At 39.5% G+C, this 22,662-nt stretch overlaps 1 long non-coding RNA gene across 3 annotated transcripts; it reads right to left on the bottom strand.

The window, feature by feature from the left end:
• Positions 1-1,711: 1,711 nt before the first annotated feature.
• Positions 1,712-22,283, bottom strand: LOC125961841 (uncharacterized). 3 transcript variants are annotated; one of them, XR_007472915.1, is made up of 4 exons: positions 21,933-22,283; positions 15,270-15,360; positions 13,317-13,364; positions 12,795-12,851 (listed from the first exon to the last, which is right to left on the bottom strand). It is a non-coding gene; the product is annotated as an uncharacterized LOC125961841 (long non-coding RNA). The 3 variants fall into 3 exon arrangements; XR_007472917.1 differs by lacking the exons at positions 12,795-12,851; positions 13,317-13,364 and adding an exon at positions 1,712-1,756 and having other exon boundaries at positions 21,933-22,281; XR_007472916.1 differs by lacking the exons at positions 12,795-12,851; positions 13,317-13,364 and adding an exon at positions 3,631-3,701 and having other exon boundaries at positions 21,933-22,281.
• Positions 22,284-22,662: the final 379 nt, after the last annotated feature.

Genomic DNA, 22,662 nt, shown 5'->3' on the forward strand with positions numbered 1-22,662 from the left:
TCCCCTGCATCGGCAGGCAGACACTCAACCACTGCGCCACCAGGGAAGCCCTTCTCTCTCACTCTTACTCCACTCCTAAATAACTAAGAGAATATGCTCACAAATGGTAAGCATGTTTTGGATGTTTGATGTGTGTTTGTGGGAAAGAACAAAAAAAACCTGCCTCAGTTAGGTCAAATATCATACAAGAGATGAATGAGATTAGAGTTGGGACTGGGATTTGTGTTAGTTACTCAATAGCTAACCAATCACAGATATGACAGTGTAGTGTAATATGCAAATATACTTTTAAACAACTTCTCTTAAGTTATCTACTGTCTGTAAAGACAATCACACTCAACTGCTCTGCACTTAACCCCAGAGCTTCTGAGTTAGAATCTCTTAGAAATAGGTACACGTTTCATTGCTTTGGCAACATTTACATGGCTCTGCATCAGGCAATACAACTGCTAAGACCACACTCTGGGAATTCAGGAAAGGCTAGTGTCCAGTTCTGATCGTTCTACCACCCAACTGTGATCTAGGGTAAATTCCTGATTAAAAAAAAAAGACAAAAAACCCTGAAGATGCTGAAACAGTATTTCCTACTTCACAGGGTCGTCATGGGGATAAAAGGTCATTAGGATAAAGTGCCTCTCACCCAGGAAACACTGATAAATGCTACTGATGCTACCATCATCATCATGACCGATCAAGGACATATTGCCACATGGAAATTCAACATTGCCTGGGCCATTCACAACTTTCCTTTAAAGGACTCATATTCTATGTGGGGTCTTAACACCTTCAAATAACAGAAAATACAAGTCTTTATGCCTTTTTTTCTGTAGCTAATTTTGGCATCTTTCAACTCTGTCCACTTAAGTGTCGGTTTAGCATATTCTTGTCACACAAAGAAGCTACTTCCCAAAGAGAGGAACAATGTGTCAAGTGACAAAGACATTGAGTGAAGTCTTTCACATCCTAGATTGTCCAGTGTACAGCTCAGCTGGTCTCTGGGTTGGAAGCCCTGGGTCTACTTTGCTTGTCTGGTCCTTCGCACGTGGTCTGTGAAACAGAGGCAGCTGCGGGTAGAATTATAACACAAGCAGAACTGGCTTCAATTCTTCCTTCTTAGGTCTTTTTCTTCTTGTTCAGCTGTTCAAGGAACTTGCCTGCCCTCTGTCCCTGCCAGGACGATGTTACGTCTGCCTGGATAAGTAGGTCACCATTGTATATCAGGAAAGGTCTTATTTGTAATCATCAGGAACCAGATATGGCTAATTTGAGCAGAAAAGGAAACTTTTGGAAGTTTATGGTTAGGTCTCAGTAACTAGAAGCAGACTAAACAACCGAAAGCCAAGCCTATGCTATTGCAATTATAGGATCAGGCCAAAGTGATGTTATAAGTCCTAGCTGGCCTTGCTACCAAGCAGGAACAGGAAACAGGAGATTGACCCAACACTGCTGGCCTTGCTTCTTTACATCATTTATTTGTAATTCAAAATCCAAGAGAGGGGCTTCCCTGGTGGCGCAGTGGTTGAGAGTCCGCCTGCCGATGCAGGGGACACGGGTTCGTGCCCCAGTCCAGGAAGATCCCACATGCCGCGGAGCGGCTAGGCCCATGAGCCATGGCCGCTGAGCCTGCACGTCCGGAGCCTGTGCTCCGCAATGGGAGAGGCCGCAACAGTGAGGCCCGTGTACCGCAAAAAAAAAAAAAAAAAAAACCAAGAGGGGGTGCAGTTGGCCAACCCGAGGTCGCCCGACTGTTTTCCATCTGTAAGGGAGACTGAGCATGTGAGTAAACAGTGTATCTGACATGTTCAGCTTGTATAACAAGAGGAAGGCTCTGTTTCTCACCAAGACCCACAAAGTGGAAAATTCCCCAAAGAGAAAGGAATTTCAGATCAGATGCTTGGAAAGTTAAAAACAACAACAACAAACAAATGCAGATGTGGAATTAAAGACATGGAATAATTAAGAACCTATATGTGGAGTGATTCAGACCTGAGTTCACATCTGGAGCAAGCTACTCAATCTTGCTGAGCTTCAATTTTCTCTAAAGGAAACAGCATGGAAGATGATGTCCACATGTAACTTGTGGTACAAATGAAGGAGGGTAGTACAGGATATGATGCCTGGCACATCCTATGCATTTGCTAAAACTACTAGTAGTACTATTATTATTGTTACTTATTATACAATTTATTGTAGAAATTAACAGGGAGAGTATTAATAAATGTTAATACAGTGCTAAGTGTCACATTTATGATCTCAACTAATTATTTGTTGATTCAACAAACATTCCACATATCAGAAAATAACCTGTTAGTATATATATATATTTTTTTTTTACAGAAGAAAAGAAACCCTGAGGCTTAGAAAGTGTAAACAATGTACCAAAAGTCACTCATTTAAGAGGTAATGGAATATTATTCAGCCTTAAAAAAATGAAGGAGATCCTTTCATTTGTGACAATATAGATGAAACAGGAGTGCATTATGCTAATGAAATAAGCCAGACAAGATAAATACAAATGATATCATTTATATATGGAATCTAAAAAGAAAAAAAGCCACACTCATAGAAACAGAGAGTAGAAAACTGGTTGCCAGGGGCTGGGGTGTGGGTGGGGAAAAGAGGGGAAGACTGGTAAAAGGGTACAAACTTTCAGCTGCAGGATGAATAAGGTCTGAGGATCTACTGTATAACATAGTTACTACAGTCAATAACACTGTATTGTATAACTAACATTTTCTGAGAGAATAGAACTTAAGTGTTCTTACCAAAAAAAGAAAAAAAGGAAAAAGGTGTCATGAGCTGTTAGATGTATTAATTAACGTGATGGGAAGGATCCTTTTGCAACGCATATGTATATCAAATCATCATGATATACTCTTTGACTATCTTACAATTTTGTCAATTATACCTCGATAAAACAGGGAAAAAAGAGGTAATAAAGATGAGATTCCAATCCAGGATTATCTAGCTCAAAAAACTACACTCTTAACCATTAAAATATAGTATCCATCCATATGTTGTAACTGTAAAATGCTTAACACAAAGGAAACGTTAAATAAATGGTATTTATTCTAACTCTAATGCTTACTAGATATGTTATGTGGTATGTTTTACTTCTAACTACAAGGGTATAAGGTGCAAATTCTTGCTACAGAACATAAAAGCCCCTGTGGTACCCTGTAGGATAAACACAGTACCTGTAAATCTCTCATCTCTCAACCCAGAGTCTCCTCAAGTTGGAGGTCTTTACCCCCTTTATAATGTGGGAATAATGCCTTTCCCACATTTGCACTGGGCATGAAAATCCATACTTTCAGGTGTATACTGAACCTCCACTTAGCTCCTCGTCACCTTGGAATCACCAGACCAAAGATCATTTATTCCATTAATATAAATGATGTAGGGATAGAAGTACAGAATATACAGAGAGTGTTGGAGGAATCCAAACAACAAGTCCTCCACTCTCAAAACAAATTTTAGAGTTCCAAAAGTAAAGAGCAATGTTTGGAAATAAAACTAAAAATGAAACATCTACAATTAGCCAAGTATTTATTATGGGCCAGGCTACTTACTAGGCACTTGATAAACATTACAGCTCATCTTCCTGCAGTCCTTCAAAGCATATAATATTGTTTCTATTTCATACAGAAGAAAATTGTATCTAAGCAGGTTAGTGATTAGCCCAAGACCACAGGGCTAGGCTGTAAGAAAAGAAGGCCAAGTTTCAGTGGTCAAAATGGTGATGGATGTTATAACTAGAAGATTATGGTTAATCAAATAAAAATATTCAAAACGGTCCTAATGTATTATTGGGATTTCTTTAGAATAACTTGGGTGCCTTAGTGAATACAGTAGTGGTAGGCACTATAGTCTCTTTAATTTGCTAATCATACAAATCTACTTTAGTATTCTTGGTGACAAGGAGCTAACTACTGATAAGACAGCTTCTTCAATTTGGGGGCTACTCCAGGGTGAAATGCCAGAACGTCTTACTGCCTGCAATGTTACCTAGTTCTACCAGGGGGAATAAAGCAGAACAAGTAGCCACTGTTCTTGACAAATGGATACAGTTTCAGTTTTTCAAAATGTGAGTGTCAGATTCATTCACTATATCACATAGATCTGTCAAATGGCTTTGCCCATTTACTAATGGATGGCACACTGCAGACACACGTTGGGTCAAAGGACTCAATGTCACCTCATTGATACTGTCATCAATATAATTTGTATTGGCATTTTGTCTCACCCTGACTTTAAGGACTATGTGGGGAGATCCAAGTCTCCAGACCATGGACTGATCACCTCTGCTTGACACAGTATTCTCTGCTCATTTCCAGAGGGGACCAAGGATGAGCTCTTGTACTTCTGAGTCTATTCACCCTACCTGGCAACACATACTAGCTGGGCTGATTGGATCAAGCAGGAGCCCCAGAGTTTAAATTTCCAGCTGCATTGGAGGAAACAGAGGCTATGCCCCAATCCCATAACCCCTCACTTCTTACTGCTAGCCTATCCTAGGCTGTTCTTGCTGATAGGAGTATTTCATGCTAAAAATTAATTTTGCTTACCTGATGGCAGTCACACAACCTCAAATGCCATTTTTATAAACAAGGCAACCACCAATGGAGTATGATTTAGGGTTTTTTCTTCTGTAGACCCTGCCTACCCTATAAAATCTCCCATTACTGCATCATGGAGACTATAATCCCTTTCCGAGGGAACAGATTCTTTCCAACCATAGGATGAAATAAGAACCTACATTTCCATACTGCCCAAAAGGAAATACATTGATTACAAAATGCAGGAGAATGACTGATTTTCCACATTTGTTGTGTTCATTAAAGGGTTTTTGAATAGACTTGACAGTATTAAAGAAGTTCAACACACACAAAATAAAAATTAATAAATGAAGAGAAAAAAATTGCATTTACAACAAACAACAAAATAAACACATTGATATATAAAAGGTTGTTATACATCGATGAAAAATGGATGTCATAAAGTCACAAACTAAAAAGTATTAACAGCCAATAAAGATATGAAAATATGTTCAACCTTGCTATTATTAATCAAAGAAATACAAATAATATAATTCAGGTGTCATATTTTACTGAGCTAGAATGACAAAGTTTTAAAAAACTTGATAATACTGGTATTGACATTGATAATACTGGTACTGATGAGTGTGTGTAAGAAACCACATTGGATGTTAAATTCTTGGTAGAAATAAGAAGCACGGTAACCTTTCTGGAAGAAAATATGTCAGTATGTACCAGAACTGACAACCAGCCATTCAAGTTCTAGAAGTCCATTCTAAGGAAATAAACAAATGCTCAAAGACATATGAACAAGGATGCTTGTCTCATTGTTTAGCAAAGCAAAACAGGAATAATCTAAATGTTGAACAGTAGGGACTGGTTAAATAAATAATAGAATGCTGTTCAACCATTAAAAATGATGCTGCAGATTTTTATTAGGTGATGAGTAATCATACTTATATTACTAAATAAAAATGTTATAGAACTGTTTTGTAGTTTGATATAATAATTAAAGGTATTTTATACTTGCATTGTATTTATATGCACCCCGTCACAAAAAAGTTTCAAAAGATACCCTCAAAAATGTTACAGAGATGATTTATCAGAAATGGGATTTTGAGTTATTTTTCCTTTTTTCTTTAAATCCTTTCAATTTTGGAGTTTCTGCAATGAGCCTGTATTATTTTTACAATTAAAAATATTTAAATTTACAACAAAAGGATCTAAATTCCTCCAGTTTTCCATTTATTTTCTACCCTGGCTCAGGGTATTTGTGTAAAAAAAAAAATCAGCTTATTTTCTCTTTTGTATCAATGTAAATTTACTTTTCATAAGTTAACTATTTTAGTCTGGCAAAAGTTTCACACAGGAAAATTGTTAAGGTCTGAGTATTCTATTACCTTTAAAAGCACTGGAAACTTTGAAATTATTTCTTTCAGAATTTTCATATAATACTGAAAGGCGGGGGGGAGGTAGCAAAATGAAGGGAAATAGATAGTAGTAGCCAACTTCAATTAAGAAAAAGCAACAAGAGGCAGTTTGTACTCTTTTGATACGGCAGAAGCTCCATGTGTCAACTCATGCTAAAAAATGTATATATACACACACATATATATGTTTGTGTGTATTATATGTATATGTGACGCACACACATAATTAATCCAGTCTTAGGCTAATCACTCATTGTGGCAGAAACAACGAGCTGTTGACTACACTTTAATTAGCTCCTCCAGCCTGCAGAGGCATCACTAGGATCAAGATAGGAACAACATTCTCCATCTCCGCTTGCATCTGGGTATGGTTCTATCCCAAAGAATGTGACCAGAGGTGACCTGAAGAGTTTATGTCTGAAGGATAACGAGTTGATAACTGTAGCTTGCAGCTTCCTCTCTCCTTTCCTTTATAGGACAAACGTAGAGCCACTTGATGAAGGTGGTGGGTCCCTGAATAACTGAGCAGAAAACTGACCCTCAGACCACCAAAGTCCATACTACACTCCTGAGTGAGTGAGAAATGAACTGTCCATGTGTTGCTCCACTGAGGTTTAAGGTTTATTATTTAGTGTTTAACTAACGCATTTTTTCTTTAAACCTCAGTTGCCTTCTCTGTAAAATAAAGTCTTTGAAAAGGATCCACTGTAAGTTTTTTCCATTGCTTATGTTTTTATCTTAGTTTTTAATTCTCAGAAACATTGCACGCATTTTACCTTTTAAGTTAGTAAGTCTACTTTTTTTCCCACAAAGACGGGTTCTTCAAGTTATGGAGAAGTCATAGCAGACTGTTGCTTCAGTTTAAGATACGCATTCACATATGAGATGAGAAGGGTGAGGACCCAGAGAAACGCCTTTGACAGAGGGGAGTGAGAGCATACTGAAGAATGTTTAGCAATAAAGAATTCAGATGGGAGAAACGGATGGGTTACATCTAACAGATTTGCTCAAAGGAATTCTGGAAAGGCAAATATGTGAAAATGGATAGCAAAGACATGAAATGCCTTTTGGTCCCTAAATGGATTTCATTTCAAAGACGTGCCTATTGCAAATACATGTACCATAACACTTCTCTGTCCACTTCTAGAATTTTCTAAAGCCTGACAGAACATCTGCAGAGAGAGGATGTCATTCCAAGATAATCGACTGCAAGTGACTAAATTAAGATAAAAATGTCCTTAACCTTGAACAGTTTTTAAAGAGATTTTAGAAGAAAGGAGCCCTCCAGGGGGTTGTATAACTATATAATTGTACCCTTTCTAAAAGGCTATTTACAGATACATAATGTTTCCCCTCCATTCTTTAAAGTAAAATATAGGATAAAAAAAATAGTTTGGGATAATATTTGTTTGGGACAGCAGGCACTGCTAATCAGTACCACTCTCTCCTTATTCCTTACTATCAGAGCCCTGGTTTAGGAGACCCCATTATCCTTAAGGCTAAGGTGGCCAGTTTAAAATCCGAGCTGATGAGATCTAAGTGCAAGTCTGCTGACCATCTGTGGTAAAAAAAATTTGCTCTCTGAGTTAGACACTGCCTGGTTTTTCGTACTTAATTTCTTTTTTTTTTCATTTTCTTTCTTCCTGCCCAAATTGTTGGAACACTATTGGAGATTCTGGGGTCACTTTGAAGCTATGTGGATGTGCTAGAGATGTGGAAGCTGGAAGAGCGAAGCAACCCAGTCCCCTGGTGATGCCCTTCAGCAGCTGGACTAACGCTAGAGGGACTATCTCCAAACTTCCTGCTACCCGTGGAAAGTAAGGTAAATCACTCATTCACTTTCTGTTACCTACTAACTGATCCAGAACTCTAACCCCAGGGTTCTAGAACCCTTCTCAGTATCCCATAGTCATACTCATGTTCCAGACTCCTGATCATCAGACTTGCTTATAGCAGATGTATGGGGAGGGCAGGCTCTTCTGGAAGCCCTCATACTTCCTCCCCTACCCCCACCACACACAAATAATGATCTTTATGTCCACTCATCCTATCTACACTCAGAGGCCAGGGCCCCCAGGAAGGCTTCACTGACAACCCTTTACTCCTCTCTACAAGCAGAAAGGGTAGAGGTGTGGGCTCTGGAATCAGACTTCCTAGACTTGAATTCTTAATCTGTTACTTACCAGTTTAGGATGTGGGCAAAGTAGTTACCTTCTCTGGACACCCCTGTAAAAGAGCAACACTAAGTAGCACCTACGTACCTTACTGAAAGGATTAAATGAGCAAATGCAGGTAAGGTTCTTATAATTTTTTCTTGGGTCAATCAATTGTAGCTGCTATTGTTACCTTTGGCTAATTTAGGGCAGAGTCCCTTTGCCCTCCTTTGGTTCTCTGGGCCCGTCTCATTCACAACACACACAACCGCATACTGCATTCACAACACACACAACCGCATACTGCAGAGTTTTGAAAGGTGGTTCTCAAAATGTGGTCCCTGGGCCAGCAATATCAGCCACACCTGGGAACTGGTTAGAACTCTGGCACTGGAGCCCAGCAATCTGTGTTTTAACAATATTCTCAGGCAAATCTGATGCACACTAAAGGTTGACGACAACTGAGAACATCTGTCTCACACTCTCCTGGAGGCATTCACCAAAAATAGAGTTACAGGACCTTACACCTTACCAGTTGGAGAAGGGGTCTAGTAATTGCCCTGGTTATCATGCTTGTCATGATTTTTCAGCACATAAATGTTTGAGAATCACTGCCATTTTGAATGTGTGTTTCACTTGTCTGTTTTTCCAGTGGACTTTACTTCCTTGCAAGGAAGGTTTGTGAAGATTTGTTGCTGTTGTTTGCATTATTAGTTTTATTATGCTAATTCTAGAATCTCTGGTGCGTAGTGCAATCTCAGGCAGGAAGTAGTGGCTCATTAAAACAGGTATCCCAAAAGTCTTAGTAGAACTTCAAGATTAATTCCTTCAAGAAGAGGTAAAATTGTCATTAGATGCAGATGATATGATACTATATAGAGAAAACCCTAAAGACTCTACATGAAAACTACTACAACTGATAAACGAATTCAGCAAGGTAGCAGAATACAAGATTAACATACAGAAATTGGTTGCATTTCTTTATACCAACAATGAAATATCGGAAAGGGAATGTAAAAAAACAATGCCTTTTAAAATCACAACCCTCAAAATAAAATACTTAGGAATAAACCTCACCAAGAAGGCAAAAGACTTATACACTGAGAACTGTAAGACATTAATAAAGGAAAGTGAAGATGATTCAAAGAAATGGAAAGACATCTCATGTTCTTGGGCTGGAGGAATTAATATTGTTAAAATGCTCATACTACCCAAAGCAATCTACAGATTTAATGCGATCCCTATCAAATTACCCATGACATTTTTCACGCAATTAGAACAAATAATCCTAAAATTCATACAGAACCATAAAAGACCCAGAATTGCCAAAGCAATCCTGAAGAAAAAGAACAACGTTGGAGGCATAGCCACCCCAGACTCAGACAGTACTCCAAAGTCACAGTAATCAAAACAGCGTGGTATTGGCACAAAAACAGACATATGGATCAATGGAACAGAATACAGAGCCCAGAAATAAACCCACACACCTCAGTTAATCTTTGACAATTACTCTTTGACAAAGGAGGCAAGAATATATAATGGGAAAGAGACAGTCTCTTCCGCAAGTGGTGTTGGTAAAGTTGGACAGCCTTATATAAACCAGTGAAGTTAGAACACATCCTTTCACCATACACGAAAATAAACTCAAAATGTCTTAAAGACTTAAACATAAGACATGACACCATAAAACTTCTAGAAGAGAACACAGGCAAAATATTCTCTGACATAAATCATACCAATGTTTTCTTAGGTCAGTCTCCCAAGGCAATAGAAATAAAAATGAAAATAAACAAAGGGGACCAAATCAAACTTACAAGCTTTTGCACAGCAAAGGAAACCATAAACAAAATGAAAAGACAACCTACAGAATGGGAGAAAATATTTGCAAATGATGCGACCAGCAAGGGCTTAATTTCCAAAACATACAAACAGCTCATACAACTTGATGACAATAAAAGCAAACAACCCAATCAAAAAAATAGGCAGAAGACTTAAAGAGACATTTCTCCAAAGAAGAAATACAGATGGCAAATAGGCACATGAAAAGATGCTCAACACTGCCAATTATTAAAGAAATGCAAATCAAAACTACCATGAGGTACCACCTCACACCAGTCAGAATGGCCATCATTAAAAAGTCTACAAATAACATATGCTGGAGAGGGTGTGGAGAAAAGGGAACCCTCCTACAACACTGTTGGTGGGAATGTAAGTTGGTGCAGCCACTGTGGAAAACACTATGGAGGTTCCTCAGAAAACTAAAAATAGACCTACCATATGATCCAGCAATCCCACTCCTGGGCGTATATCCAGACCAAACTATAATTCAAAAAGACACATTCACCCTGATCTTCACAGCAGCAATATTCACAACAGCCAAGACATGGAAACAACCTAAATGTCCATCAACAGATGAATGGATAAAGACGATGTGGTACATATATACAATGAAATACTACCCAGCCATTAAAAAAAAGAATGAAATAATGCCATTTGCAGCAGCAACATGGATGCAACTAGAGATTATCATACTAAGCAAAGTAAGTCAGAAAGAGAAAGACAGGTACCATGATACCACTTATATGTGGGATCTAAAATATGACACAAATGAACCTATCTGTGAAACAGAAACAGAATCAGAGACATAGAGAATAGACTGGTGGCTGCCAAGGGGGAAGCAGGTGGGAGAGGGATGAACTGGGAGTTTGGGATTAGCAGATGCAAACTGGTATATATAGATTGGCTAAACAACAACGTCCTACTATATAGCACAGGGAACTATATTCAATATCCTGTGATAAACCATAATGGAAAAGAATATGAAAAAGAATGTATATACATATGTATAACAGAGTCACTTTGCTGTACAGCAGTAATTAACACAACGCTGTAAACCAAGTATACTTCAATAAAAAATAAGTTAATTAAATTTTTAAAAAGATTAATTCCTTCAGAAGAACAAGTACTACACATTCACAAAAAAAGCACCCTTTGAAAGTTTAAATTTTTGAATTTCTTTGCCACTTCCTTAGTTTTGATCATCTTGGACAATATATTTTCAATACGGACTTTTAAAAAGAATTGTGTTTCAGTGTTTGCTATCCTTAGAGAGACAGAAACAGATAAGTACAACTAAATACTTGTTTTTCAAAAGTCTCAAAAGTATAAGGGAAATGAAAGTAATTATATCTTCAAATGATTTTGGGGTATGTTTCTAATTTCATACTTCTGATGCGATTCAAGATTAAAACTGTATTAAGACATTTGAGACATGCCGCATTGGTATTAAATGAATTTAATTTTGTGTAAAGTGGCAGAAATATTTTCTTCAGCAAACATACCTGCAGATATAAAATCACAACCATAAATCTACAAAAAAGCAAGCTATTGAATGAAATCTGATTGGTTATTTCCCTGCAGTATGGATCTGCTAATAATTTAATTTACTACTTGCTAACAGAAGCCAAAATTTAAATATACATATATATATATGTGTGTGTATATATCTATCTCTTCAATTTTAAATCATTCATATATATGAACAAGTATACATACACATATATAACAATTGTTCATATATATAAACAATTTAAATTAAAGAAAGTACATCTGGTGGCCTATCTTTTCCCCCCATTTCTAAAGAACACCATATTCTATTCTTGGCAGTGGAACGTCAATTCACCTTAAGGGTTGTTCAATGAGCATATCTGAGAAACCACTGGTTTAGCCAATGATGTACTTATTGAGGGAGGCCCTAGTGCCACTGTCAAGAGCTTATCCACAGGAGAGATAAGAAGGTACTTGTTTGGTTTGTGAAAAGAAGGAGTAGTGAGGAATGGCAGGTAGCTGCAGGCTGATGACACGTGATGTCCGTATATATGTAGAACCAACACACCCATAATTGCACCCATTTTCCATACCCAAATCCAAAGCCTTTATATCATTAATCCCAGGCAAAAACGGTAAGATTCATGTGTGTTACTATCCCACGGCTTCAAGATGCCTCTAAACTCATATGAGTATGTCTTAGTTCTATCAGTGGAGGACAAACCAGGCTTCTATCACCAAGCCCCATTCCATAACAGGCAAACCAGTCCAAGACTTCTCTGAGTGCTGCAGGAGAGTCTATGGAAGGAGCGCTCACTCCACTGTGATGCCTAAAATGCCTTTGCACAGAGCAAACATTCAATACATGCTGAGTGAATGAATGAGTGAACTGGTGTCATAAAACAGGCTTATTTCAGGGAAATTCCATTCAACAGGCTGGCATTCCTTCCTACCCATCTTAACTGTTAAGCTTGCCATCAGACAAAAATTTAATTATAAAATGTTAGAGCTGAGGAAATTTTAGAAACTATCTACTCTCCAGAGGTATACAACTTTAATTCAGTGGTAAAAATCACTAGGAGTGATTTAGGAGTCTATCAGACCTGAGTCCAAATTCCACATCTACCATAATTTGGTGAGCAAATAACTACTTCTGAGGCTCTGTTCCATGTATGCATTATGGGATATCATAATAATACATACATTAATTGTATGACTATCAGGGGATGAAATGACACAACCCATTTGCCATGGTCAGCTAAGTAATTTGCACCAAGTAAGCACTCAAGGCATTAGCCAATATTAATAGCGGAGAGATGAAAACAAAACTCTGGGACTGATGCCTACCCTAGTGGCCCCAGTGGTCATAATGACTGTCTTCCATTCAGCCTGCTCTCTTCTCACTAAGGAAGAGAAGATGAACAAATTAGGAATAACAATTTGAAAATGGTTTTATACTCCCTGAATGAATGGAATTATAATAAAATGATTCATGAGTTCTGCAGAAATATGATGAGACTTTAGATCTTTATGTTAGTTCTCTACAAAACCAATTGATGGCCCTAAGATGTACCTTCCCACCCAGCCCCATCCTTACCAGGATCAAACATCATTGTAAATGGAAAAGTCAATAACACATAATCAACAAGCTAAGTTACAAGCCAGTGAAGTCTCGGAGCTTTGATAGAGAAAATTCAGATTTATCATTATATGTAAAAATAAGATGATATGAAGAACTCAATCTAAAAAATATTATCTGGAGATCTATAATCTCTACAATAGTGCTATAAAAAGTAAAGAGCTAGAAATCTATTTAGATGGTTTTCCTTATAAGAAAGCACTTTCTGTATAACTTTTAATGTACTTACTATTGATGAGAACAATTCAAAAAATTCAAATAAATATCTGCAGATGTCCTACAAGAAGAAAAGAACAGAGTTAGATGTGACAGGGGATAACTGGACTTCAGGATGAGTAAGACCCTATACTTGACCTCAATAAATTAACATGAAATACAGTGGATGAGTCATGTACAGAATGTCAGAATTCTAAAAGGCCAAGCTAAGTACCAAAAGGAACATGTGGGGACTCTTAAGAAGGAAATAAAATATTGGTTAGTTGATTACGAAAAGGCAGAAGGGAGTAGGTTCCCTTTGGCTGCTCTTTGAAGAGATCACTTCCTTTCCCACCTAGTCCTGAGGCTAGGGTGGCATGGGCAATAGAGGAATGTGGGGACTGAGAATCATTTCTCCTCCCACCAGAGTGGCTAGAAGCAGATTTTCTTACCAGGATGTAGTAGTATGCTAATATTTAAGGGTTCTTGAGGTCAGAGAGAAGGGTTTGAATACTCCAGCTCCATCTCTTGCTGTGGGTCAAGTTTCTTACCTTTCCAACACCTCAGTGTCTTTATCTGAAAATTGGGGATGATGATAATGTCTCCCACCTGAGTGTGAGAACTACATGATATAGTGCATACGCAGGGCTAAATTTGGTGCCTGGCAAACAGAAAGTGCTCAGTACGGCAGGCGAGTGTAGTGACAATAAAGGCAAAGATGACGGGGGTAGTGCCGGTGTTGCTTCTGCCCCCAGAACAGGCTCTGACTGGGAGAGAGTTAAAGCACCTTTGGGTTCATGGGGGTTTATATATAAGCAACGGTTGATCAATGTGAGCTGGTTGTCCAAATGATTATGTGCAATCTAAGAAAAAAATGGGCCTCGGATCTGCTCAGCTACTTAATAATATTAGCAGCGGTAGTAGTCAAAGAAGCTAAATTTTATTACGTCTTTATATGCCAAACAACGTGCTGAACGTTTTAAAAGGATTTACTCACTTATTACAAGGAGGCTATACGCTAGGTCCTGATAACGTTATTCGTCTCTTTCAGATGTTGACTGAGCCTCAGAGGGGTTACAAAAGCACCTAAGATCCCGTTGTCAGTACATGACGGAAATGAGTTCAAATCTAGCCTGCCTGACTTGTTCTTAATCACTAAGGTATGAGATTAAGCATGTTGCCCTTTGCCTGATTCTCCTTCTGAGGCCTGAATATTTCACTTAGCTGAGTGCAGAAGAGAGAAAATTCTCTCTCCTTGACCCAACTTGGCATCAATATCCAACTCCCCTTCTCAAAATGGGTTGCTTCAACGAGCAGCAATGAATGCCGGGTTGTGGACCAGTCACCTTGATGACTAAGAGTCAGACACTAGGGAAAGAAAATGCTCTGTGACAAACCTACCCTTGTACAGAAACAAGACAGAAATGGGGGGACAAGCCAGAAGATAATGGAATAAGGCATAGGAAAAATAGCAACTGGCATCGTGACAGTAATAATAATAGTAGTAGTAGTAGTAGTAGTAATAATAATAGACTTTATTGTGCTCTAGGCATTGTATTAAGTGCTTGGTGTAAGTGACTTCATTTTAACATTGAAAACAAGTCTACGGGGATGAAATATTATTAACATCATTTTATAGGCAGGAGTATTGAGGTTAGGTAATCAGGTAAATTGCCCAAGCTCATATGGTTAGCAAGTGGAAAACAGAGATTTGAACCAGCACCTACACTCCTAACCATTATGCTATAACCATTATGCTGAAGATATAAGAATTCCAATGGTTTTTCCCCATAACCCACTCCTGCACTCCAGACTTAAATAGTCCAAGATCAAGAGAGAGCAAGCTTGGAGTTGCCACTCTTCAGTGAGTGTCAATCATTTCAAAACAGTGTGTTTGCTAACAAGATGCAGTTCCTGTGATAATCTTCTCAACCAGCTATCAAGAAACAGGAAGCAAAGATTCAAGTAACAGTAGATTCCTACTTACGAGGAAGGTGGGACAGCATAGTTGACACTGGGCTTAACTGTTCTGGAAAACGTGGTCCCAGTAGGCATACACGCTGGTACATTTTCCCCACCTACCAAATACAAAAGAAGTATTTCATTTCCATGTTGCTCTTCAAAGTTCCACCTCATTCGTGCCTGTCATTCATCCTCTGGCCTCTTCCTGTCTCCATTTCTGTACAGAAAGGTGCTGAGTCTCTGCTCTCGGATACGAAAAGGGTGTGTTAGGAGAGGGAGCCATGGTACCTCGATGTCTTTTTTTTTTCATCTTAATTCTATTATGCCAACTCCACTGAACTTAATTAGAGTGAATACAGAATTACACAATTACCCTCTGTTCTAGTCTTCAGATGTTATATTTTGATAAAATTTACGACATGCTGCTCTCCCCTTGAACACCAGATGAACACTAGAAATGGATGTGTGTTGACATAAAATCTGTTATAAGTACAATTCAAGTATAGCTTACATAATGATAGTGTTAACATAAAATTATAGATGTGTAGAGACAACGTGGTCATGCATTTTTTAGTATAAGTACATGCTTAGACCAATATCTGTTAGCGGAATGAAGATGGAAGAGAATTTTGGTTAAGCCACAAAGGCTGTTTAAGGACTTGCAGATAGCTAAGGGGAACTCAAAGACCAGTAAGATAATATTTCCCCTGCCATGTTTGCAATTGCAAAGTGAAGGGGAGATGTGAAAGTAAGTACCCCTATGGAAATTACAAGACAAGTACATTTTTTTCCTTGAATACCTGGGTAAATGCTTAAATTCTAATGTATATCAGTGATGCAAATTTTCAACTGAGTTTGATAAATCATAAAATAATAATTATACATATATGTATATAAAACTGCATGGAACTAGGCAGTTCAGAATTACTTCTAATTAAAGAGGTACCCTATGACAACTTACTTAAACCTTACAAAATATGGTTCTAAGTACCCTATCAGAGTGAAAAGCAGGAGACTGAAAGGTTTATTGTAAATGTTTGTAGTCATGGTATCTTAACTAAAACTACTGTGTCACAAATACTATTAAAATAATTGTGACATTTTATTCACTTTTACTGCAAACAACAAAACAAACTATAGGTATTTTTTCATTTCAGGTAATTATTTTAGCTAACAGTTATTAAATGTTTTGAGAAGACAGAGTGCTAATTGCATTACTTCATTTTATCTTTAAAATAGCGCTTCCATGTAATTATTCTTAATATCTCCATTGTATTAAAGTGTATCTCTAGTTTAGACCTTTCTTCAGAACTGCAGACTTGTGTATCCAACTGTGTACTCAGCATCTCTACTTGGACGTCACGAAAACATCTCAAATCTTATACCTCCAAAACTGGTCTTTAATCCCCCAAACATGCTCTACCCCAAACTTTTTCCATCTTAGGTGACAGTAACCACACCTTTCCAGTTCCCCAGGCCCTACATCTCGAATTCACCCTTGACCCCCTCTTCCTTTCCATTCTTGCATTCAATCTACCACGAAATGCTGTCACAACCTTCCCAATGTGCCACTTCTGAGAATTACCAGCCACTAGCAGCCTGGTGCAGGCCAACAACATAGACCTTGAGGATCCTGTAGTCGCCTCCTGAGATTCTCCCTGACTCCACTCTCTCCCCACATCCTCAAGACCACAGATAGAGTTATGCTTTTCAAACAAGAGACAGTTCATGCCACACCTCGGCTAAAATCCTGTCCCTGGCTGCCTACATTTAGAGTAAAAGACACAATGCATGTGATGGCCTCCCAGGACTTACCCAATCCATCCCATCACATATCCGACCTCCAGCCCTCCTGCTGTCTCTTCCTCCCCACTGACTAAGTCAGCCAGGGTGGCCTCCTTGATATTCCTCCAAGCTGCCCGGCATATTTCTGCCTTAGAGTGTTGAGACTGGTTATTCTTGCTCCTAGGGAGTGGTCTCCCCATCATACATTCTGACAACTCCCTCACTTCAAGTCTTTGCTCAAATGTCAACTTATAAAATCCACCCTGACTACCCTATTTAAAAACAGAACCTACCTGTACACTCCTCCAGCACTCCCAACCCAAGCCTCTTCAGTGAGCTTCACATCCTTTTCCTTATCCCGTAGCACCCATCAACTTGTGACAAAGCATAGAATTTATTTATAACATCCGTTTCCACACGAGAGTGTAAGGAGGGAGAGAGCATGCAAGAAGGAGCACGCAGGCAAAGGCTCTTGTCTAATTTATTCATTGATACATCCAAGCATAGAGAACAGGAAGATGCTTGATAAATAGTCCTGAAAAAGATACAGATGAGGAAACTAGTAGTAAAGCTCAGAAAGTTTAAGTAACTTCCTCAAGGTTTTAGAGCTAGAAGAGGGTCACAGTAGAATTCACACTTGGGGATGTCTAACTTCAAATCTCTTAGCCTCTCTGCTATCTTTTTTTTTTTTTTTTTTCTTTGCGGTACGCGGGCCTCTCACTGTTGCGGCCTCTTCCGTTGCGGAGCACAGGCTCCGGAGGCGCAGGCTCAGCAGCCATGGCTCACGGGCCCAGCCGCTCCGCGGCATGTGGGATCTTCCCGGACCGGGGCACGAACCCGTGTCCCCTGCATCGGCCGGTGGACTCTCAACCACTGCGCCACCGGGGAAGCCCCTCTCTGCTATCTTAAGTCCATGCAATTCAGGATTTGTTTTAATCAGTGCCATGGAAATTCTCACTCCACTGAATAAGATCACTAAAGTGTTCTCTGTCTAGATTTATATATATTTTTTGCATTTAAACAAAGGAAACAGAAGAGGGGAATTCATCATGGGTTATTGCGGTAGTTTTACAGCAATTTTAGCAATAATGACATTTAAGTAATAGTGATATTTAATGATAGCATAATAATAATAAAATAATAGCTCTTAAATGTATTGAAGACGAATCGCATGCTAAACTCGGTGCTAAAATATTTCCATGTATATTTTGTGCAAAATCCTTATGAATATTCTATCAGATGAGCTTGATGTGTAACTCCACCAGGCATACTTCTCTTATTCTGCTTTCAAAGATAAGGAAATTGATGAGAAGTGTGGTAACCGTTTGATCAAGATGAGACTGGTAATAAGTTGTGAGTATGAATTTATATTCAGGTCTAACTCCAGAATTTGATTCTCAATCCATACATGAAAATTCTGATAATTCCTTTGATAAGGGTATGTTCTCTCCTGGAAAACACCCCCATTATGTCTGCCTGTGCTCATACCTTCAGAACACAGTCAAGTTTAAAACATGATAAAAATGTTTAAATAGTGTGCTTTAATAAATGGAAATATCTTCATCTAAACAATAACACAAAAAGGCAGGCTGAGCCCTTTGAAGTGGCTTCGTTGCTCTCTTCCATCCAGAACAAGAGAAGGAATCAACAGCTGCAGAGTAAAGAAAGCATGAAACCCAGAGATGGAGGATTCTGTAAATGACCAATTACAAGACTATTAAGCCGCACTTTCATAGCAAGAGGCAAAATATTCCATTAAACTGAAAATTCTTCTACCCCTCACTCCAAGGCCCACACAAACATTAATGTTGCATTTATTAGGATGTATTTCCTGTGCTCTATCAACTTGACTTTCAGCAACTGTATTAATACAGTCCTTTCGCTTTGCACATATATCTGAATGATGAATTCCATTACTGGAGTTTTGTAGAAAGAGTGGAGTGAATGAAGTAAAGTTTGGGAAGAGCCATCATAATCCATAATGATGGGCACTGAATCAGGACAAGAAGAAACCTCTCTTCTCACTTATTTGAATGAAAATTCGACTATATATTTATTGCCTCTGTACAGGGCCATGTGTTGAATAATGGAAAACAAGCATCTTTCATTTGGAGGTAGGATTTGTGGGCTCAAGTTTCGATGGGCCTGCAGAATTAATCTTGTTTTAGAAATGAAATAAAATGTAATTTCTTACTGTAAGTAGATGTGGTTAAGCAACTGGCAACTTTGATGTCTTTAAATCACTGCAGTTTCAGGGTAGGCAAATCTATAATTATTTCAAGCACTTCTTTATTGGTGCAACAATTGAGCAGTGTACATAGTGGTCAACAACCTGGGCATTGCCAGACGACTCTAAGTTTGAATCTAGACTTTGCCACTCACCAGCTATGTGACTTTCAGCTATGAGAATCACTTTCTTCAGCTTTACAGTGTGGATTATTATATGCCCTTTGCAGAACTACTGTAAGAACTAAATGTATATGGGCACAGTGGCTCATAGTAAGGGCTCAAATTAGTACTGTGGTCACTACTAGTAGTACTGAAAAGAAATTACAACTTCTATTCTCATAAAGTGGGATATGTGTCCCTTTATCATTGTAATTTCATATCATTTTACTTTTGACCTTATAATTTAATAGCTTGATCCAAGAAACATTTAGCAGTAAATATAATTGAAAGAAGGTTACTTGTCAAGCATGAAATACTGTAGTATCAAGTGTGCTGGCACAATACTCTTCTCAGATAATTAACCTGTAAAAATATGTTATTGTCTTCTTTTTAATTAAGCACATTGAACATATATATTTACTGTGCCAATTGGCGAAAGGTCCATTAATTAATCAGTCTAACTATATGTTGCATAAATGTCTTCTAAACATAATCGTATATGTATTTTATTTGTTGGGAAAATGTGTTTGAGATTGTTCTTTTCTGCCTATTTAAAGTAAAAGAGGATGAGAAGTAGAGTTAGGCTTAATGTACTTTGTACTCCATTATGCCATGAAAATGCTTCTGTGCCCTGGAGACAACAACAAAAGATTTGCTTTAATGACAAGAATCAAGTATGTTCTAAAGCTTCCAGGTAGGAGGCGTATAGGTTGCAGTTTATGTCAGAAGTCTTTGCTCTCTCTCTCAACTGCATCTAGATGGGAAAGATGTGGTCACAAATGCTTCAAGGTGATACAGTAAATGTTGGAAAAAGGGGGGTAGGAGGCAGAGTTTTGAATATCTCAAACCTGAGCTAGAAGGATTTTATTTAAAGAAAATAGCGGATATGATTTTTCACTTAAGGAATGCCAGTCAGCAAACCTGACATTAATGTAGGAAATTAGCTCTTTTAGCTATGATGCTTTCAAATGCACATGGCTCAAAACAAATTCAAAATAGTCAAAGGAAATTTAAAAACAAAAACCAAACAACAACAACAACCTCAACAAACAAGTACTAGAAATTCAGGGATGCAGCCATATTCAGACACAGTTGGATCTGGACGTTCCAGAGTATCAGCAGGGTTCCAGCTCTCTCTCCATCCCTCAGCCCTGCTTACCTCTGCAAGACTTTATTTTACAGAAAGTCTCTCCTTGTGCTGGATGGTTACTGGGAGTCCCAGAGTCATATCTCCCCAGCTTAGAAATTCCAGAGAGAAAAGACAATTCTTCCATTTTGCTCTGAGACAAAAGTCCTGGGGAGCAGTCTGATAGACTTAGCCGAGGTCAGATGCCTACCCATGAGCCAATCACCTGCTTTACTGGAGTTCAGTCCCTGGGCGACTCATCCCCGGGGCCCCTCAGGAGGCAGGATGGCATTATCTGGCAGTTCTCCAAGAAAACCCTGCTGTTTTTTTGGTAACACGAAAGGGGAGAGGACATGGATAATGAAACCTGTATCTGCTTCTGTAAAATCCACTGAATCTTACTCCCTGCCCTGTGTCGATAACCATGCAGTAAGCTGACCCAGGAGGTCATTTTTCCCACAACAGTCTTTATATATATGACTAAGGAACACACTGGTAAAAGAATATGGGAGAAAGTCTGAGTATGACAAGTCAGCTAGACTGATATTAACTAAAAAAGCTGTGTGAAAATATCCTTAAAAGTTGCCCCCAACTCACTCAAAGTCCAAAGTTGGAGCTGGAAATACAATGTCATGGAGTTTGGATAAGAACAGGTTTTCTCCAAGCTGAACTATGACACAGAGATTAGCGACTTCTAGAAACTATACTTTTCCAAAGAAAAAACATCACGTGAGAAAAATGAGGCCTAGAAAAATTAAATGACTTAAGGTAACATAGCTAATTAATGGCAGGACTGAGACTATATACTTTGTGTAACTGGCTATGGTTTTTTTGTTTGTTTTGTTATCACTTCAAAACGAGACAAACTTAAAGAAAGGAAACACAACCAAAACTCAGTGGTTGGAAAAGAGATGGATGTGAACGCCCACTTGTTTCTTACATATAAAGTTACCCCTCGCAGTGTTTTGGAGGCGAAAACGCTGGCTCCTCCCAACGTTGGTTACATACACAAAAATTCCAAAGACAAGACAAGTGCTTTGCAAACAAAGTAACTAGAACCAGCTCAGGCTTCCCCGCGCCGGGTCCTACGTTCCACGGTCAGAACCACCAACTGTATCCCCCCGGGGAACAAGGTGATTCAGAAAAGCTGGCGTCTTCAGAGAAGGGAGAAAACTTAGCCGGGAAGAGAGGAGAAAACTTGTTCAGCTTCTTGCTGGGGTCTGAAACGATCCCAACAGAGTCCTTAAACCCCTCAGGTTTCCCCAATCAAGCACCCTCGCCTCCAACCTGGGCCACCCCAGATCTGACTATCAGACGACAGAAGTCTGCGGACGCACGAAGAACTGACCACCCCACGAGAGGGACCTACGCGCGGCCGCGCCCACTCACCCGCCGCTCCCCGGGAGACGGGAGACCAGCCCGGGGTCCAAGTCCTGGGCGTGGCTGACTGAGCCCTCTCCGGGCCCAGCTCCAGCTCACCTCAGTGCGGCCCGCCTGGGCTCCGCCATCTTGACCACGAAGGGCGCCTCGCGCCGGAGGCCCCTGAGCGGGCGCCCTGAGCGGAGCCGGAGCGCCGGGGAGCCCCAGGTCGGCGCCTTACGTCCCCTGCGCGCTCGCGCAGCGTCCACTCACGACGAGAGTCCCGCACGCAGCCCCCGACCCAGGCTTCCGTGGACCCGGGGCCCGAGCAGCCCGCACCGCGGCTCAGGCGGCGCCGAGGGCGGCCCGGGCGGAAGAGCGGGCGCGGGGCACGCGCTCGGTAACCTGGCAACGCGGAGCAACCCGGCGTCTCTGGCGAACCCCAGCCTTCCACCGCGAGGAAGCACGGAGCCCCGCACCCGCCGCCCAGCTCTCGCCGCCGCTCGGTCGCTCCGCCCGCCGCTGCCCGCTGGCTATCGTCTTTTAAATCCATGATACAACGTCTATATGTAACAAATCTGTTAAACCCTAAATGTTTATGATATTCAAGTAATCCAGTATCTGAATTATTCTTGAAGATAAAACATCCAAAGACTTCTTAATTGTATGGGTATACATACATAAAATACACGTGGAGGTAACTTCAAATATAGTATGTGCCTGTCTCTATTCCTTCCCTCTCCGCTCTTTTAAAAAATGC

The sequence above is a fragment of the Orcinus orca genome, chromosome 17 (assembly GCF_937001465.1).
Source record: "Orcinus orca chromosome 17, mOrcOrc1.1, whole genome shotgun sequence".
Lineage (NCBI taxonomy): Eukaryota > Metazoa > Chordata > Mammalia > Artiodactyla > Delphinidae > Orcinus > Orcinus orca.